The sequence below is a fragment of the Equus quagga genome, chromosome 12, assembly GCF_021613505.1.
Source record: "Equus quagga isolate Etosha38 chromosome 12, UCLA_HA_Equagga_1.0, whole genome shotgun sequence".
Taxonomy (NCBI): domain Eukaryota; kingdom Metazoa; phylum Chordata; class Mammalia; order Perissodactyla; family Equidae; genus Equus; species Equus quagga.
Window position 1 is genome coordinate 97,203,366 of NC_060278.1, and position 19,147 is coordinate 97,222,512.

Genomic DNA, 19,147 nt, shown 5'->3' on the forward strand with positions numbered 1-19,147 from the left:
GCGGACCGGCCTCCTCTGCGGACCGGCCTCCTCTGCCGGGGCCGACGCGAGCTCAGGGGCGGGGCGGGGCGGGGCGGGGCGTGGACTCCGGGGAGGGGAGCCCGCCCCGCCGTAGAGAGACGAGGAGGGCTGCTGTGGCGGAGCCTCCCGGTGGGAGAGGGAGGCGGCGGCGAGCCCGCGGGGGAGCCACACGCTCCGAGCGCCCGCTGCGCGCTCAAACGCCTCATCGCGTTCATCCTGGAGCCAGACTGTCTGGGTTCAAATCCCGCCAGCTCACTTACCGGCTGTGTCATCCTGGGCAAGTGACTTCACCTCTCCACGTCTCAGTTTGCTCGCAGGTAAAGCGGGGTGGGGGGGTGATGATAGCAGTGCCTACGTCAAAGGGCTGGGTGAAGACAATGAGCGAATCCACGTAAGACACTTGAAATAAGCGTTTGCTGTAATTAATAAGGATAACGACAACTCGGCAAAGTGGAATGCTCAGCCTCGTGCTCCAGGTGGGGAAACCCAGATTTAGAGGGGAAAGTGACTGGCCAAGGACTCAGAACAAGCAAGGGGCAGAACAGGGATTGAAGCCCGGGGTCCCTCTCCCCCTCCCCCTTTCTCCTCAAGGAAGTGGGCACAAGGATGGGGCAGAGCTCCGGCAGTTAAGGACTGAATCTGATCGATCACTGCTGTCTCCCTGCATCCGTAGATACAGTGCATAGTAGATGCTCAGTAAATACTTGAGTGAGGGAAGGAAGGAATGAAAATGGCTGGAAAGTTGCCAAAGCTAAAACACTGAAAGCCTCCTTTGTTTGCAGGAGTAGGGTGGGCTGAGGTGGAAGACGACGGAGCCCAGCGCCATGGGAACTTCTGGGCAGGGAGAGCTGGTCCAAGTCCGGGTCGGCCATCTGGAATCCAAACTGCGGCAGCACCATGGACAGCAGACAGGGCCCCAGGTCCGGAGCCCGTTTTCACAGGAGGGGCTGTGGAGCTGCCTGGCTAGGCCGAGCCCTCCATGTCTGCGTGCATCCCAGCTCCCAGATCTGGCTCCTGGAACCCCAGTCTGGGACTAGACCCCAGACTTCTGCTTCTTCCTCTCCCTTCCTATCAGCCCTAGACAGCCTCTGCAGCCCCGAGGCCTCGAGCTGCAGGTGGCTGCCTGGAGACGGGCATGGGGCTCCCCCGAGCTTTCCTGAAAAGCCCTAAAGACACAGAGAGAGTAGAAGAGGACTGAACACCTGGACTATCCCTCCTGAAGCCCCTTCCCTGGAGTGGGAGGGTGAGACAGTCCTGTCACTGGGCCCCCTAACTTCAAACACTCGACCCTCTCTGAATTATTCACCTGCCTCTCCCCAGGGCTGCTGCAGAGGGCCCAGCTCAGGTCCTGAGGAGGAAAAAAGCAGGAAGACCCATTAAATTTAAACACCGCTGAGAATTGTCAGATGTGAGGTTCTATTCCTGGCCTGGAGCAGAGCAGCCAGCAGGAGGGGAAGGCGGATCAGCAGGGGCCCAGGGGAGAGACCCACCATGGGGTGAGCCACTTGCTGAGCACCAGTAGAAAAAAGGTGTGACGCCACAGAACCTGGGCCTTCCCTCACTGCGGGCCCTCACCCATGACGAGGTGGACCTTGCTGTAGCATCACACTCACCTGGTTCTGATAAGACACGAGGACCCATCTAAAAATAGCTTCTCTGTGGTTGCCTGGAAGCGCACCATTTTTGTTTTAGCCTGAGGAGCAGGGCATCACCTCTCCAGCTTCATCTCTTGCTGCTTCCTTCTTGCATCCTGGTAATGCCAGACACTTTTAGCTTTCTTATCACACTCTGAACTTTTATAAAGCGATTCCTGCCTCTTGGAGATCTCTTTCTTCCTTTGTCTTGCTGGAAAACTCCTATTTATCCTTCAAAACCCAGCCTAAGTATCACCCCACCAGGTGGCATTAAGCTCTGCCACCTCTGCACTCCATTGGACCTGGAACACCCTTCTTGCTTCCCTCTTCCTGCTCCAGGAAGTGGTGGTGGAGTCCTTGACAGTCAGGCCTGATGGGGCCATCAGGGATCATGACCCTTAAGAGGCATCAGAGAGGGAGCTAGCTACCCTGAGAAGTCTGAGATCTCCCCACAGTCCTGGCTCTGGCCCCAACTCTCTGTGTGTTTTTGGGCAAGTCCCTGGCTCTCTCTTGGCCTTGGTTTTCTATTCTGTAAAATAAAGGAGCAGCAGGGGATAATTTCATGCTGACCGAGGGCCCTGAATTCTCTGATCTGTGCATACTTTTTCAAACCATTTCTTGCTCTTCCCTCATAAGCATGCTGTCTAGCCAGCCTGCTGTTGAGACCTGAAGCAGTGGTGTCCTGGAGCTGACTCACACTGGCTCATCAAAGCCAATTGTTAGATTTTTTCAGGAATTTTTGCAAGCCAGTTTTGCAAGCCCTTGAAATTGGCCATGTTGAGAGTATTTACACCATGAAAACTGGCAAACCCTACAAATCAGATCTTGCACCCACCTTCCCCCAGAGCCAGTTTAGCTCTGCTGAATGCCGCCGTCCCACTCCAGGCTTTTGCTCCCGCGGTGTCCCCCATCTAGAGACCCCTGCCCCATCCCTTGCGATGGGTTACCACCCACCCAGGTTTCCAGCCCCAATTCACATGTCGTCCACTCAGAGTGAGGGCTTCTTGCTTCACTTTAGTCCCCTCCCTGTCATGTCTCTCCTCCCCGAAGGCTCATTCTTAGTGGCCACACGGTTTGATCGGGGAGGAACACACTCTTTGGAGCAGACGGATGTGAGTGGAAATCCTGGCCTTGCTCTGTGCTCACAAGGTGGTCTTCTCATCAGTGGGGTCTCTGCCCAGACTCTTTCTTCTACACGACTTCCCTGACCACCCAAGTAGGATGGCACCCTCCCGCTCCACCCCTGCATCGCTCTCTATCTTTTCACCTTGACTTATCTTCTGAGCTCTTACCACTTCCTGATATTTACATTTATTTGCTAAGCTGTCCAACGTCCATCCCTCCCTCTAGCCTGTAAGTCCTGTGAGGGCAGGGATCTCGTCTGTCTTGGTCACTGCTGCCTCCTCATCTGCCAGAACCATGCCCGGCACACAGTAAGTACTCAGTCATTTCACTGAATAGATGATTGTGTGATCTTGAGCAAGTCATGCCACCTTCTTGAGTTTCAGTTTCTCAACATGCCACCTGGAAGAATTCTTGTATAGCCCTGGCCTGAGATGCCTTAGAGAAGAGCCCAGGACTGGAATCCTGGTCCCCGCTCCACTGCTAACCCACTGTGTCACCTGGGGCTAGTTACCCCTCCCCAACACCTCCCTGCCTCTCAGGAGTAAGGAAGATGATGAGCTGAGGAGCTGGAGTGAGATATCATTTCAATCTTTGGGTCTCATCTGCTGCTCCCTCCCATCCTGTTCCCACCTCATTCATTCATTCATTCAACAAACACTTATCGAGCGTTTACTATGAGCCAGGCACTGAGATAGAGCAGTGAGCACAGGATACCCTCATGGACTTCTATTCCAGTTGGGGAAGACAATAAACAGGAGAAATTAATAAAATAAATAGGCCGTCAGATGGTGGTAGTGCTAAGGAGAGATTTAAAGAGGAAAGGAAGTTTTGAAGAGGGGGTTCCCATTTGAGGAAGGGGGATCTGGGAAACCTCTCACTGCTGGGTGAGAAAGATGAAGAAAGGAGCAGGCTGGGCATGGAGTGTTTGAGAAAGAACCAGGAAACCCCAGGCCAGTGATGGGACGACAGAGAGTAATGACAGCTGGTTCTCTGCCTCCCTCCCTCCCTCCCTCCCTCCCTCTCTCATTGGGAAAATGGCCCCAAAGTTTGTGACAGGGGAGTCTCAAGAGGAGGATGGGGGACTCCCCTCCCTCCCACCCTCCTCCCTCCCTTCCTCCCTGCCTGCCTGCCTGGGCCTCTCCCAGAGCAAGTGGGGAGCCCAGCCTGGCTGCACGTGCCTGCAGCTTTTGGATCAGTCATTTATCTACCGGTGCCACGAGTTTCCTGCAGCCAGGCACTTCCTCCCCTCTCAGCCCCACTCCCCTGAGTGGCAGAGACAGGTGTGAGGAATTAGCTGAGGGGCCTAATGCCGTGACAGGAACCGGCACAAAAGAAGAGGACAGAGTGTAATGTTTATTACGTTTGAAGCAGAGCAAACACGCGACCTATTTATGTATCTATAGAGAATTAATTGGCGAGCGGCAGCAAGAAGCAGATTATAAATTAGAATCATTTTCGCCAACTGAAACCCATTCATCTTGCTTCAGAATGGGCCTGTCACCTCCTCCTGACTAATTCCTTTTAAATTCGTTGCTTTTCCTCACCGGCCCCCCGCAGCTCTCACCTTGAGACCTGAGCCCCGCAAGGTTGCACCCGCCTCAGGGAAAGGCCATGTTGGAGCTCTGTGCTTTTCCGGCGCCCACTCACTCCCCACCCCCGGCCTGGCCTGGGTCTGAAAGGCTGGTGCCCTGGCCTTACATTGTTCTCCCTCCTCCCCTGTGGCCCTGAGCCTCCTTCAGCCCCTCTCCTGCTCTGACTGGTCCCCGAGAACCTGGCGAAAGGGGAGCCCCAGTAGAGGCCCAAGCCAGGCAGGTAGAAGGGGGTGGCCAGAGGCTTCCATCCTGGGGACTCTGGGGCACTGGCTGCTGCTGCCTGCTTTTGATTCTGGGCTCAGAGCAGGCAGCCTCAACGGGCATCAAAGGGAAGCCACGCTCACTGCTGGGTCCCTGGCGGGCCCGGCTCCAGCTCCTCTCTCCTGGCACCTGTGGAGATGAAAGGCTAGGGCAGGTGCCAGCGGCTGCCAGGGCTGAGAACGGTGCCATGCCTGCCCTGGGCTGTTGCCCAATTAACCCTTCCCTTCCTCCCGCCTGAGCTGCTGTCCTTTGAGCTGGAGGCTGCAGCGAGGACATCTTTTGGGGGAAGAGGAAACAGTCAGAATGTGAGTTCCCTGGGCTGGGACAAAGTAGCTAAACATTAGAAACCTAAAGATTAAAGGTCTGCCCCCTGGAGTGAGCCCAACCTAGGTCTGAATTCAGGCAGCTCCTCCCGACTAGAGGTGGTGAGTCACTGCATCTCTCTGAGCCTCAGTTTCCTTGACTGTCAAGTGGAGATGATGATAATAGAACCTCTAATCTGAACTGATATCCAGCGGGGCTTGTTAAAACGTTGCAATGCTTCCATACTGGTCGGGAAATAGTCAATGGACCCAGTGCTCTCTCCTGCTATTTCCCTGGTCTCACCTAGAAGTACCTCCCCTCCCTATGATCCAGAAACTAAAGGCCAACTCTTCTGGGGGCCTGAGGACCTGCTCCAGCATCAGTACTGAGTGTCCTGATGGACCCACACATGCTGTACTGGGCGTTAAGTATTTTGCCAATTTGCCCAGCTTCCCTCCCACTGGGTCATGAAAATTAAATAAGAAGATGGGAATACAGCGCCTGGCATCCAGTAGGTGCCCAACAGATGTAGGTATTAGTTGACACTATTGTTAATCCAGACCAGGGCTCTAACCCTGGAATCCTGGCATTCCAGGCCCCCGCTGCCCCCTACCCTTATCCACATTTTTTTAAAAAACACTCATAATTTCCAGCCTCCCCTAGTAACCCCCAACCACCCCCCGCCCCCCACATACTGGCCTCGGGGAACCCCTGTGTCAGCCCCTACAGGCTGCCTGAGCACAGACTTCAGGGCCTGGGGAACCTTCGCCTTTGGGAATGCTGAGTCTGAGAGGCAGAGGTGGGGCCCCTGAGTGTAGGACCCCAAGTTGACTGATCTCTGCTCCCCCCTCCTGCCCAGGTTGACTGCAGCTCCAGGGGGGGTCTACCAAGGGCCCATCACTGAGACGGAGGGACAGACTAGGGCCCAGTACTTCCCGTGACGGTCAGGTGTTCAGAAGGGCCCTCGGTCTTCTCGTCAAGGGCCTACAGAAAAGTTAGAGAGCTGAAAGGGAAAAAAAAGTGATGAGCTTCAAAATACAAAAAGAAAACTGCAAAATTGAAATTAATGAGTGTTTAATTAAATGTCTACGAAACCTAACACTGTGCCAAGTAGTCAGCTGCAATTCAGCTCACCTCTCCCTGACTCCTGCATAAAGGATGGGAGGGCGGGTGGGTGCATTTTACTGCATGTGGTGTGGTATGGAGTGGAGACCCCTCAAGGCATGACGGGACTGGAGCCTACCTCCCTCTTCAAACTGTCTTGCGTCCCATCTCTGCCCCTTACTTGTTGTGTGACCACTCCCACTCCGTAGGCCTCAGTTTCTTCATCTGTCAAATGGGCAGAACCACTCCCCATCTCTCAGGGGTGCCGTGAGGATTATACAAGCAGTGCTGGTCTCATCTAGTGGGAATCCAGTAAGGGGATGGGGCTTGCCAGAGACTTGCTGGGGACGACTTGATCTTCAACCTCTGGGGCCCTTCTCCAGCTCTTTCCCCTACACAGTGTTATGGGCAAGGATGATATTTGAAATATGTAACAGTCGGAAATGGACATTGGGAACTGGAGTAGGACCTTGAAGCTCCTTGCTGGGTCAAGTATAACCGGTTACTTGCTGGATCTTGGGAAAAACCAGGAGCTCCGGGAGCAGCTGGGGGTCAAGGAGGTGGGCTGAACCCTTGGGAGCCTCAGAAGACAGGGAAGCAGCTATTTACCCACCAGAGTGGAAGGGTGTCAACATTCTAACACCTGGGACAGCCCTATTGGTGTGTGCCGGCTCTGTATAACCTGTTATCCCCCAAGATGGGCTGGGACACCCGTGTGAATGATGTGGGATTCAGAGATCATATTTACATGCTGACCCCGTGACTCAGGGATTCTGCTCCTGAGAATCCTGAGAAATTCTCGTCATGTCCACAAAGGACAAGTCTGAGGGTGCTCATCCCCATGTTGTCTGTGGTCAGGGGAGTTGGAGGAACCCTGGGTGCCCTCCCTGGGGGAGTAGATGGAGATGTGGGGACACACACAGTGGAGGTTTGGGCAGCTGTTAGTACAACAGACAAGACACATACACAGTGACAGCCATGTGTGGGTGTTTAAAACACGAAATGAAGGGAATAAGAAACCAATGAGGATCCATAGCATAATACCATTTATGTGAATTAACAGTGCCTTCAGACAGGGCTTACATGATCTATATATGTGTTGAAATTTGTAGAGCTGAACATCAAAAAAAGCCAACGTTACTTTCGGATAATAAAATAAGACAAGAGACCACCTTCAGAGGGCTCACAATCTAGAAAGGAAGATACACTTGAGAAAATGCATTCACGCAAAATCATCCTCGTTTGCAAAAACACAAACAAACCAAAGGATCCCTTGTCACAATGCCCCTTCAGGAGCTCCCAGACTAATGCAGCGGGCAGACTAAAGAAAACCCACTCCAGGGTCATCAGGATTGTGCAAACACACAAGGCACTCTGGGACCACAGAGGAGGGAACAATTTATTCTGCCCAGTGGGGGAACCCTAGAAAGCTGCCCCTGAAAAAGACCATATGTAACTTGAGTGTTCAACTCTGTAAGAGGAGTTCAAGGCATCATATGATCTCTCATCCGAGAACAGGCGATGCTTTCCCCAGGGGGATGAAGCTGGGGTGGTGGGATTTGACATGCCAGAGGGAGGAGATACAGTTGGCCAGGGGCCCTTTCAGCTTTGGGTGCTTCTTGCCTTGTTGGCTCCTGGTGGCTGGGCACCCTACAGCCCAAGCTGGGGTTGAGTGCGCAGCTGTGCCAACACCCTAGAGGCCTGGCCCAGAGAGAGGCAGCCCTTATCTGTCAGCCCCGAGCCTGCTGGGTCCCACCTCCTGGACTCTCCCTCTCCCTTCTCCTACCTCCACTTCCAATCCATCACAGCTTCCTCCCAGTTTTACCTCCAAATCACTTCCTGAGTTTGCTTCCTCCTCTCCAATCCCAGTAGCACACAGCCTGAGCCCACCCCCTAGCCAGCCCTTTCCTGGCCTATCACCAATCTCCTGTATCTCTCCCTCGACAATCCCCCTTCATGCTGTAGCCAGAGGGAGCTTCTCAAAGTCGGGTCTTCTCTGCTGCTCTCTTTGCCTGGCTCCCCATGTCCCCAGCATAACATCCAGCTCCTTGGGTCTCCCCAGCTTGCCCTCTTACGGATCTCCACCTCACTCCTTACCCTCAAACATCACCACACCACTTGAATTCTGCCCTTTCTTCCCTCTGTGCTTTGCTCACAATGCCCTATCCTTTTGGAATTCCTTCCTATTGCCTGTTTCCCCTTGCTAACTCCTATGCACCCCTCAAGGCTCTCTCAGGCCCCACCTCCTCCTGGAAGCCTTCGCCAATCACCCAAGACGTCTTGACATGCTTCCTCTGTGCTCCTGCAGCCCCGACACGTACCCTGTCCCAGCATAGCTCACACTGCGTTACAACTGCCTTGGCTTCTCTGTTGACGGCTTTGTGGTTAGAGCAGATGGGCTTTGGATCCAGGCTCGCTGAGTTCACATCCTCGTTCTGCCTTATTGTCACAGTGGACAAATTACTTGATCTTTCTGTGCCTCAGGTTTCTCACCTATAAAATGGGGATAAGAAGACTAACTACCAAAAAAATATTAAAAAATTAAAAAACAAACCCCAAACCGAAAAGGTACCTACCTCCAGGAGTTGTTGGGAGGAGTCTATGAATGTGCATGAGTTCTTAGCCCAGTGCCTGGCACAGAGTAAATGCTCAGTGGATGTTGACTGTTGTTATCCATCTCCCCACATCAAGCTATGAGCTCCTGGAGATCAGGGCAGAGCCAGATGTGTCTTTGGGTGCCCAGCGTCTCCCCAGGGTCTACTTGTTGAGCCGTCAACTGCTGGAGACCCAGCTGCTGGTGTGCAAAGAGATTCCACATAGGTGCCCACCATCAGCCACTTCTGAGCCCTGGGTCTCAGAACTGACTGTTAGATTGGAGTCGATCCATGCTTTTGACTTGGAGGCCCTGAAGTCCCCATGGTGATTCAGTGCTGAAGGGGCCATCACTAGCCAGATCTCTTTCCCTGCCTCCTGGCGTGGTCCCAGCCTCCACCTGCAGCCATCATCGCTGAATGTTGTAGAGGATGGGGCAGAGGACAAGGTCCTCCATGGTGGGAGCTGTCCCTGGCCAGACTGCCCTTGGTCCAGCAGGCTCACTCTTCTTGGTGCCATACCCCATGCCCAGCTCCGGCCCTACTGCCCAGCATAGCTGCGGCTTTTCCCATGGCTGCCCCAACTAGGCTGTCCTGCTTGGGTGGTCCTCAGCCTCTGTAACAGAGAAGTTTTTCTTGGCAGTGTTACTAATTAGCAGCGAAAGACGATTAGTGTCATTAACAGACTCGAAACATTTGTATGATGAGCCCCTTGCTGGCTGTGGGGGTGCCCTGGACTGAGGTAGGGGTGGGAGCTGTGGGGAGATCAGGCTTGAGAGGAAGCTGGCGGGAGAGGCAGCGAGACGGAAGGAAGGCGGGAAGGCGTTGGCAAGAAAAAAATGAAATTTAAAGTGGATGAATTATTTACTGCAGGAAACAATCCCGGACTCACTTACTCTCACTCGGAACATCCCAAACTGTAATCTCTGGCATTTTTCACGTCTCCCTGGCGTGCTGAGTGATTTTCTTTACGACTGGATACTAGAGGCCAGGGTAATCTTGTAAGAGATTGGTTTAGTATTGATCACGTGCGTCTTCCTGGGCTCCAGGCTCCCACCCATCCTTGGTGCTGGCATCCCCAGCTTGGACCACACCCCAAGGCTGGCTGGGGCTGGGGTCAGCCCCAGATGGGAGCTGACGAGGTGGTCATCTCCCTGATGGGCATTTGGAGCCACTAGGATGGACCCCATGGCCACAGATGAGCTGAAGGCCCCTGCCTGAGTCACCGCACCATTTTTGGTCCTGCCCCAGGATGGTCTTAAATGAACCCCTGCTATTTCGCCGTATGCTTCAGATGCTTTGTGTCGTGAGCTCCTCTCAAGGAACCTCAGGTAGATACTATTAATCCCATTTTTGGGGTAATAATAGCAGGTACTCTTTATTGACCTCTCCCTATGTCCTGTATACTATGCTAATACCCTTCATTTATTATTTAGTTGTTTTCTCACAACAGCCCCCCCGTACTGAAAAACTCAGAGAGGTTACACAGCTTGCCTGGAGTTACACAGCAAGTGGCAGAATCTGGCCCCAAACCCTGATCCCCTCCCTGCCAGCACTGGGCACACACTGACTCAGTCGGAAGTGACGGAAGAGGAGTCATTAAGATAAGGAATGTAAGGCAGATGACGAAATATAGCAGGTGTTCAGTAGTACTTGGATGTCCCTCCTGGGGACTTCCTGAAGAGGGCCAGGCTTAACCTGGAGGACCATGTGGCTGACAGGACGCAGGGGCACTTGCTCACTCAGGGCCGGGGCGTCTTCAGAGCAGAGATGAAGGGAGTCCAGCCAGTGGCGAGGACACTGCCAGCCTGACAAGCCTCTCCTGCTGCAGTGCTTATGGCCCTGAGGGGAGGGGTCTCCACTGCATCGGGGAGGAGGTGGGGGGACGGGAGATGAGGGCGAGGAGGCGGAGGACTCTCGGCGGCCACAGAACCCGGCCCTGCAGCTGTCTCTGACCTCTTTGCTTCCCTTTCAGGGAGAAAGGGGAGGAATGCAGAGCCCTGCTCTGGTCCTGCCTGGGCTGAGTGACTTTACACAAGTCCCCACTCTTCTCTGGGTCTCTGACTTTCCTTCTGTAAAGTGGGATCTTTGTCTTAAGCTACTTAAAAGGGATCCTTAATTGAGTTCCGGTTAATTAGGTCAGCAGCTGCCCTTCTGCATAGAGGTGGGGGCGGGGAAGACGGGAGGTGCCAAATCTCCCGCTGTCACTCATCGCCCCCTTAATGTTAGCTCGTCAGTGTTGGAGTGACCTCTGAAATCACTGGTGCCACCCACCCATTTTACAGACAGGAAAACTGACATCCAGACTGGGGCCAGCGACCACATAGTCAGGGGCAGGGCCAGGATCCCAGCCCTGGGCATCCTGATCCCCAGCCGTGCTGCTCCTCGGTCAGCCCCATCCAGGCTGCAGGGGCCATTTGGCTCTAAGCCAATTTGCTTTGAACCGAGGGACCACAGGCTCAGGACTGGGGGAGGGGACACAGAGTGGGTCCCACTATGGGCCCCTGGCTCTGGCACTTGGCCACATTCTTCTGCAGTTGTAACTGTAAGTGAGGCTCCTGGGAGAACTCCCAGCACTTTAATGGGTTTAACAAGCAGTAATGTGCAACCCACACTACAAATAGATCTTTTAATAATGAATAAGCCTTTATTTAACAAGTAATAACAGTTTTACCACCCTCAGGATCCTCAAAGCTCTGGCATTGACTCCTCAGACCGGCATCCCCGGCTCATATCTTTTGTCCATTGTTTTTTTCTGGCTGGCTGTCTTTCTCTTATTGATTGGTAAAAGCTCTTTGTATAGTAAGGCTATTAACCCTTTACCTACTATATACAAGTATTTTTCCTAAGTCTGTACATTTATTTTTTTTCTTAGGTTGTAGAGACATTTAAACATCTTACGTAGTAAAACCTATTTTTTTTTTTTTTTTTAACTCTGAGGTTTCTGAGTTTTGGGAATTGCTTATGAGACTGCTGGATCCTCTGGTTGTCTTGGGGAAATGCAGGGCAAGACCAAAACACAGGCTTGGGGCTGGGTGATGCTCGGCAGAATTCAGAGACAAGAGCTCTGGTCCTGGCGTACAACCGTGGATGAACCCCTATTTCTCTTGAGCCTCAGTTGCCTCATCTATAAAACGAGGGTGTTGAAGTAGACAATCTCTTGGCGCCTCCCAGCATGAATGTCCCAAGATTCTAAGAAGAAGATCTTGTAGGGAAGAGGCTGCAGTGCATTCTGGGAGGGGTCCCTGCCATCCTGTCTTCCCAACCAGATCTCCAGCCTCTTCAAGAATGGAACTGCATCTTTTCATTGCGATGTCCTCAGCATCTTGCAGAAGGCTACCCCATAGTAAGCCCCCAGGAGATATTCACCGAGCTGAGCTGTTGATCACACCTGGAGGTGAATCCTGGCTCCATTTCCTGCCTCCATCTGGGAGAGGTAGAGTGGAGTGAACAAAAGAACGTGCTGCCTGAGTTTGGATATTGACTCTTTCGATTGCTGGCTGTGTGACCTTGGGCAAATCACTTCACCTCTCTGAGCATCTGTTTCCTTATCTGTATAACTGAGACAAGACCTCTCAGAGATGTCTTTCAGCTTGAATGAAAAATTGATCCAGGAGAAAGAAACACAGTCCCTGCCACATAATAGGCATTCGATAAATGTCAACATACCTCTTGTTGCATCTCCATTGCTGACTAGAGTGCATTACATCTTGAGTGCTAAGGAATGTTTGGTGAGTGTCTTAGTTTGGGTACGCACAGAAGGAGACCCAAAGAAGAGGAGTCAAAGGCAAGCAGTTTATTTGGGAGGTGCTCCCAGGATGCAGCAGCAGGGAGGGTGAGGAAGTAGAGGAAAGGGAGACAGTCAATGAGGGGCGCACGATCAAGCCCCTTACCACGGTGGGCAGCTAGAGCTTAACTCCACCAGGGAATTCTGGGAGCCAGAGTGGAACTCACACCTCAGAGAATCCGCCCCCAAATGGTGAGGGAGCTGGGGTACTTACACCCCAGCCCCAAAGAATCAGTGGTTGAGAGCTGCTCCCTGGACGTTATTCCATGGCTCCTCCAGTCTGCCATCCTGACAGCAAAGTGGCTCTGGAGGCCTGAGCAAGCCTCAGGTGTAGACGTGCAGGTGTGCCCCAAAATGCTGGGAGCGAGGGGAGGGGGCGCAGCCCTGGGACCTCTTCTGGAGGGGCAGGTGACGATGTCTCAACTGGGCTGGCCTCACGGGGTGTAAGGGAAAGGCTGGGTGGCAGAAGGGGATTTAGCAGGGCCTGGTTCTTCATTGCTCTCCACTCTGGGCGCCACCTGAAACTGATAGCTGCTACCAAAGGGCAGAAGTGTCACCTCTCAATAAGATGAAATCTATGTCTCGGGCGGATGGAGACGACAGGAAGATTTATCAAGGCCCTGGCAAAATTAACATTTGGACAGGGGACACGGCAAGAGCAGCCTCCAGAGGGGGGTCTCTTTGCATTCATTCAGGCTGGTTCCTGCCAGCAGCTGGACTAAAAAGGGCTGCCAGGGTCAGCCATCCTTCTGGCTTCGTAGGGGAGGGACAGCCGGACAGACAGATGCGTACAGACTGCGCAAAAGGAGACTGGAGGGAGAACCATCACCCTGGCTGGGGCAGGCAGGCCTCCAGGAGACTGGGGGCTGAGTCCTGGCCCTGCCACTCACTTGTTGCCACCCAGGGCCTCAGTTTCCCCATTTGAAAGATGAGGGCATTGCCTTTGATGCTTCTGGCGTTGACAAGCTCTGAGACCATGGAGCAGGGCAATTGGGCTGCTCCGGCAGTCCTGGGAGGCTGGTGTGACTTCACTTGGAATCAATGGCTACCTTTGATGGAGCACCTACTGTGTGTCGGGCTGTGTGATAAGCGTTTTATTTATAGTTCCTGTAATACTCACAACCGCCCCGTAAGGGAGGCGCTATCGTTAGCTCCATTTTGCCGTTGAGATCAGAGAAAGGAAGTATCACGCAGCGTGTCTGGACCAAACAGAGGTTCAGACCCAGGTGCCCTGGTCCCCAGCCTGGCCCCTTCCCTGGAGTCGCGTGCTCACGCCCTCACGCCAGGGCCTCCTTCGCTGGAACTTCCAAGCCCTGGCTTCCCTCTTGCATGGGAGAGAGCACTGTTGAGGGCTCAGCTTCTGGATTTAGACAAAACTGGGTTGAAATCCCAGCTCAACCAGGTCCTCACCGTGAGAACTTGCTCAAAGCACTTCACAGGAGCCTCAGTTTCTTTGTCTGGAAAATGGGCATGCGAGCTGCCCTGGCTCGTGGGGCTGTTGTGAAGGTGAAACAAGGTAACATGTGTAAAGGGCCTGGTTCTAGGGTCACGAGGGGACAGGCTCCGGTGGAGTTCTGCCCTCTCTCCTCTCTGTCCTTCCACCCTGGACTTGCAGAGGCATGGGGTTTGCATCCGGAGTCTGTCTGGGAATGAATTTGTGCTCAGGAGGTGAGGCCCTCCCTCCAGCTCAGCATGTGCGGGACAAGGGGCCCCAGGAGACCAGGAGGATGCCAGGATTGAGGCCTGAGTTCAGGGAAGGAGAGAGGGGCAAAGGAAAGGCAGGTGTTGGGAGAACAGAGCCCTGCCCCACCTCAGACGTTTGCACTGAAGGCTCCATCTGAAAACGCGGCCTGCTACCCTGGAAATGCCAGCCCCGGACCCTGGGAGGCAATGGAAGGGAGCCTTTGAGGGAGTGACATAATCCCAAAGCTAAAAGCCGTTGTGGACCAGACCTCGGTCTCCCCATCTGCAAAACGGGCATAGGGAGCTCCACCCAACCCTGGGTCTATTTGGGTGTCTCCAGGCACTTGACAAACCTGGGCAGGTTACTGAACTCCTCTGCGCCTCAGTTTACTCATCCGTACAGTAGGCTATAATGATGCTGACTGCACTGGGCTGTTGCAGGATTAGACGAGGGCTGTCATGTAGAGCACTTTGGACAGCACCTGGTACCTAGGAAATGCTGAGCAAAAGTGATAGGTGCTGCCGCTATTGTGATTATCATCGGCAGCATCTCAGATGAGGGAATGTAGGGGTCCAGAGAGGGACAGGGGCTTGCTCAAGGCACGTGGCAGTCAGGACTGTGACCGCGAGTCTGGATTCCAGGACCACAGCCACCCACGTGGAGCCCAGGTCCCCAGCATCCCCTACCCCAGTCGGAGCTGCCCCCGCCCCCACCCCCACCCCCAACCCCCCTTGTCCAGGAGTGAGAGGAGGCCCAATTCCAATTAGCCTGGGAGCTGATTCCGGAGCGTCGCCCCTTTAATACAGCTGGAGAAGCTGCAGAGATAAATGGGAAATTAGAATTCTGCTGGGGTCCCAGGGACCCGCCCGGCGGCGGCCAGCCCTGAGCCGGGGCTGCGGCAGTTCTCCTGGGGGCTGAAGATGCTGTCTGAGCCGTAATGGAGGGGCTGCCCGGTGGGTGAGGGCCCCGGGCCACAGACACTACCTGCCTCCCCACCAACCACCCGCCTTCCACACGGCCATGATCCCGCTCCCCCCTCTCCTCCCCCTTCCCCAGCCCCCTCCCCTCCCTGGACCTGAGAACCAGTGTCTGGGGGGGGGACCTGGGAGGGCATCAGGCCAGGGTCTGACTCTCAGCCCCCACTCCCCCCGACCGCCCCCGTGTACTCCTTCCCCTTCCCCCACCCCCTTGGCCCTAACCAACCCAGGACCCTTCCCTCCTTGCCGTGGTGTGGACCCCAAGAGGAGCCAGGCCTGAGCCAGGATTGACTCTGGGGCTGAGGCCCCCTTTGGGCTGGAAGCTTGGCCACTTGTGGGGTTGGGACTAGGCCTGGTGGGACCCCTCTAGTCACCCTCAAGAAAGAAAGGTCTGCAACAGGGGCTGCTTCCGAGGGTCCCAGTGTGGGTGCACCAATGGGGCATCCGCAGCCCCCTCCTCTAGAGGGGTGTGTGCTGTCCCAGGAAGTCCCAGTTCACCAGCACTGTCTGGCTGTGGTCTTCTACAGCTCAACCTCCATGCAGGCCTCAGTTTCCCCTTCTGCACAATGGAGAAGAGGTTGACATCCAGTGGAGACCTAAGATCGGGGCCTGGGCACCAAATGCCCGGACCCTGGGAAGAAGGCCGGCCTCCCTACCATCAAGCCAGCCCCGCCCCTGCCGCCCCCCTCCCTCCCTCGGGGGACACATTTGCTGCTGGGAAAGTTAATCCATTACAGTTTAAAGGCTCCATTCCTCGCTGGCAGTAAATTACCTGCTTTGCATTTTGCAGCAACAACTTAACGGTATTAATTTATTGTGCTCTGTCTTTAACAAACATCATTATCATATTGCCAGCCAGGATTATGCAAATGGGAGGGACAAGGGAGAAGGAGGCCGATTCTCCTCCCCAAAGTCACCTTGATTTATTAACTTTGGGGCCCTGCAATTGGCCGGGTCTGGCAGCCAGGAGGACTTGGAGAGCCTGGGGAGAGAGCCTATAGGCCACTGGGGGCTCCCAGGGGAGGTCCTTCCAGGAGGGAAGGACTGGCTGGGCTCAGAGGAATTTCCTTGCCATGTAACTTTGGACAAGTCCGTTCCCTCTCTGGGCCTCGATTTCCCCACCTGTAAAATGGGGATTGGATTAAGAGGTGATAATTTGTGAACTTGAGATTCAACAACACATTCTGAGTGATCCAAAAGAAGCAGAGTGTGTGTGTGTGTGTGTATCTGTGTGTTTGTGTGTGTGTGTGCATGCGCGCGTGTGTGTTTGGGGAGGGTGGGCTTATGGGGGAAAGGTCTGGGGCCACATGATCCTGGGCTGGGGTCCTCCCCTTGCTCGACTCCCTGGCTCCTGGGACCGCCCACCCCCAGAGGGTCTGCACTAGACTAGTGACAGGTGGACATGTGGAAGGGAGGTGGGCGAGCAGAGAGGGGTGAGGGAAGGGGCTGCGTGGTTAGAGTCCTGGAGCCAGGTAACGCCGGAGTCTCAGACTTTCAGGCTGTAGATGGAGACGCTGGCTGGGAAGGGGGAGCCAGGACCAGCTCAGGCTGCGAGGCAGCAGCATTCGGCTTCTGATCTTCCATCAGGCCTGGGGGCTGGGCTGGGCTGCACCATGAGGGCTGTCGAGGGTTATATCGTGGGTCCCAGCCCCCTGCCAAGACTCCCACAGCTCCGCCTGAGTTTCTTGGGCCCTGAGCCCCCATGGGATGCTCCAGGGCAGCGTGACTGGGGACCTGGGGCAGGCGGGGCTGGGCCCTCCCTCTGCTTACCTGAGCCCCTGCCCTGCACACCTCCTGCCTGGATGTGGAGTGCTGCCTGATTACACAGCTGGCTGCCCCCGGCCGCCCGCGGCCCATTCCCCACCACCTGCAGCCTAGCTCTGCCAGGAACTCACTAGGGCTGCTTCCAAGCACCCGTGGGCTCCAGCCCAGGGTTCTGCCCCAGGCATCAGAGCCCTGCCCCGGGCGGGGTGCAGAGGCGCCAAGGTCGGGGCTGGAGAGGGGCCAGCAGGCAGGAGAAGGCACCAACCTGGCCAGCAGGGTGCAGGAGCAGGTGGGGGAATGAGCTGGGAGGAGGACGTGCTCCTCTCTGCTGAAGGCCCACGTCCCCCCTGTGTCTCCCATCCCTGCCTGTTTTCCACCTCTGCCTCCTGGTCCTCTAGGAGCGTGGGGTCTCTGCCCGCCCCACTTTCCTCTTTGCCTTGCTTCTCTCTGCATCTCTGTCTCTTGGTGTCTCCCAACAGGGCTTTCAGAGATGGGGGCTGAGGCTGGGGAGGGAAGCAGGAGCAGACGGAAGGGTAGTGGAGGGGAGGCAAGAGAGGGGAGGCAAGTCAATTTCCAGAGTTGGTCCCGGCAATTCAGGTCGTGTGGTGATAAGAAAGTCATTTCTGTGATGGACTCTAATCCACGCCCTCCTGCCTATGCATCCCGACGCTCCCTCCTCCCTCTGCCCAGGGCCAGAGGCCAGCGGGACCCCTGTTCACCATCACAGAAGGGGCCTGCCCGTATCCACTCCAAATGAACCATGCTGAGGAACGTCCACACAGCTGGGGCCAAGGCCTGCGGAGCCTTTTTTGGGCAAAAGGCCAGCAAACTCTTGAGGAACTGATTCTCAGTCACCGATAATGAAAATCCCTGAGATGGCTCCATGATTCTCCTGGCCATGCACAGTCGTGATGTAATTTGAGCCACACAGCAGCCCTTAAGGTGAGTAGGGGTCACTCCCATTTTGCAGATGGGGAAAGTGAGGCTCAAAGAGGTTTGGTGTTTTGCCTAAAGTTACACAGCGGGCATGTGAGGAGAGAAGTGCAAGTTGAAGTGTGCAGGGCATGAGCTGGCCAACTGAGCTGCTGGGGTAGGGGCGGACGCTGAGAAGGAGGAAGGAGAGGGAGAGGAGATGGGCAGGGAGTGGTGGGAGATGTGGGAGCCTTCCCCTCCAGGCAAGGACAGGAGGAGCCCCTCCCTCACACTGAGCCCCCATCCAACCCCGCTGGACCCACCTGGACCGGCCAGGTAGATGCGGGAGGCAGGCAGGGGCTTGCCATCCTCAGCCAGCAGGGGCCAATCTCAGCCCTTAAAGGGGAGCAGCCCGGTGGGACCCAGCCAGGCATGAAGCCCCAGGTGGCTCAGGGCCATCTGAGTGGCCTCAGGAGCATTTTGCTTCTGGCTGGGCAGGTCACCTGTAGGATGGAGACTAGGAGAGATGGGAACAAGAAGAAAGGCAGTTCTGGAGACTCAGGTGAGCTCAGGGAGGCAGCTGCAGCTGTCAGCAGGAGCCCAGGCAGGGTCCCCTGCACACCCCACCCCTTTATGAGACACCCTCACCCAAGTCCTGACATCAAAGGCATCTCTCACCTCTCCGGGGGTCTGATTGAGAACTCGGGCTTCTTGAAAACCTTCTTCCTGCCAGCTTCCTTCACAGGCCCTGGAAGCTTCCTGGGGGTGAGGGGCAGGGCCTCTGGCTGGATGGGGGCTGGGGCTGAGTTGGGTCCTTCTTCCCACGGCTCCCCTTCTCTGGCCAGGAGAGAGGCAGGGAGGCCCGGGGCTGGGGCAGACCTTCTTGCTTGACTCCCAGCAGGCGTGGGAGCAGACGCTGAGGGAGTGCCGCTGGGCCGGACCCTTCCTCCCCCTCGCTCCCTACTACTGGCCCTGGAGATGTAAAGGGCGGAGAAGCGGCAGGGTGTATGTCCTATTTGTTCCTCCCAGGAGGTTGGGTGGAGAACTGGCAAAGGATACAAAGCCAGGAAGCATCCTTAATCTCGCTTGTCTCCCTCTGCCCAGCGTCCCCTCTGCCCCCCTGCTGACTCCAGAAGGCCTGTTGGGAGGGAGGCTGCAGGCCTATAAGGTTGGGCAGGATTCTTCATCCTCTTTCCACCTGCCCCTGGCCCCAAGTTCGAGGGGGAGTGAGGTGGTAGGGGCCGGGCTGGGCCCGCCCAGCCGTGGGCTCTCCAGAGCAGCTGGCGACTGTGCAGGGCCGTGGGTGGTGGCGAGTGGGGACTTGCTTTAGCAGGCAAGCTAATCTCATTTGGTTGCTGCAGCCGCACAACCAGGGCTGCATGCTAAGTGGCC

General features: G+C 55.3%; 1 long non-coding RNA gene across 2 annotated transcripts; it reads right to left on the reverse strand.

Annotated features, from left to right (window-relative positions):
• Positions 1–11,256: 11,256 nt before the first annotated feature.
• On the reverse strand, positions 11,257–18,635 carry LOC124248117 (uncharacterized). 2 transcript variants are annotated; one of them, XR_006890948.1, is made up of 3 exons: positions 18,434–18,635; positions 18,079–18,272; positions 11,257–12,058 (listed from the first exon to the last, which is right to left on the reverse strand). It is a non-coding gene; the product is annotated as an uncharacterized LOC124248117 (long non-coding RNA). The 2 variants fall into 2 exon arrangements; XR_006890949.1 differs by lacking the exon at positions 11,257–12,058 and adding an exon at positions 15,325–15,638.
• Positions 18,636–19,147: the final 512 nt, after the last annotated feature.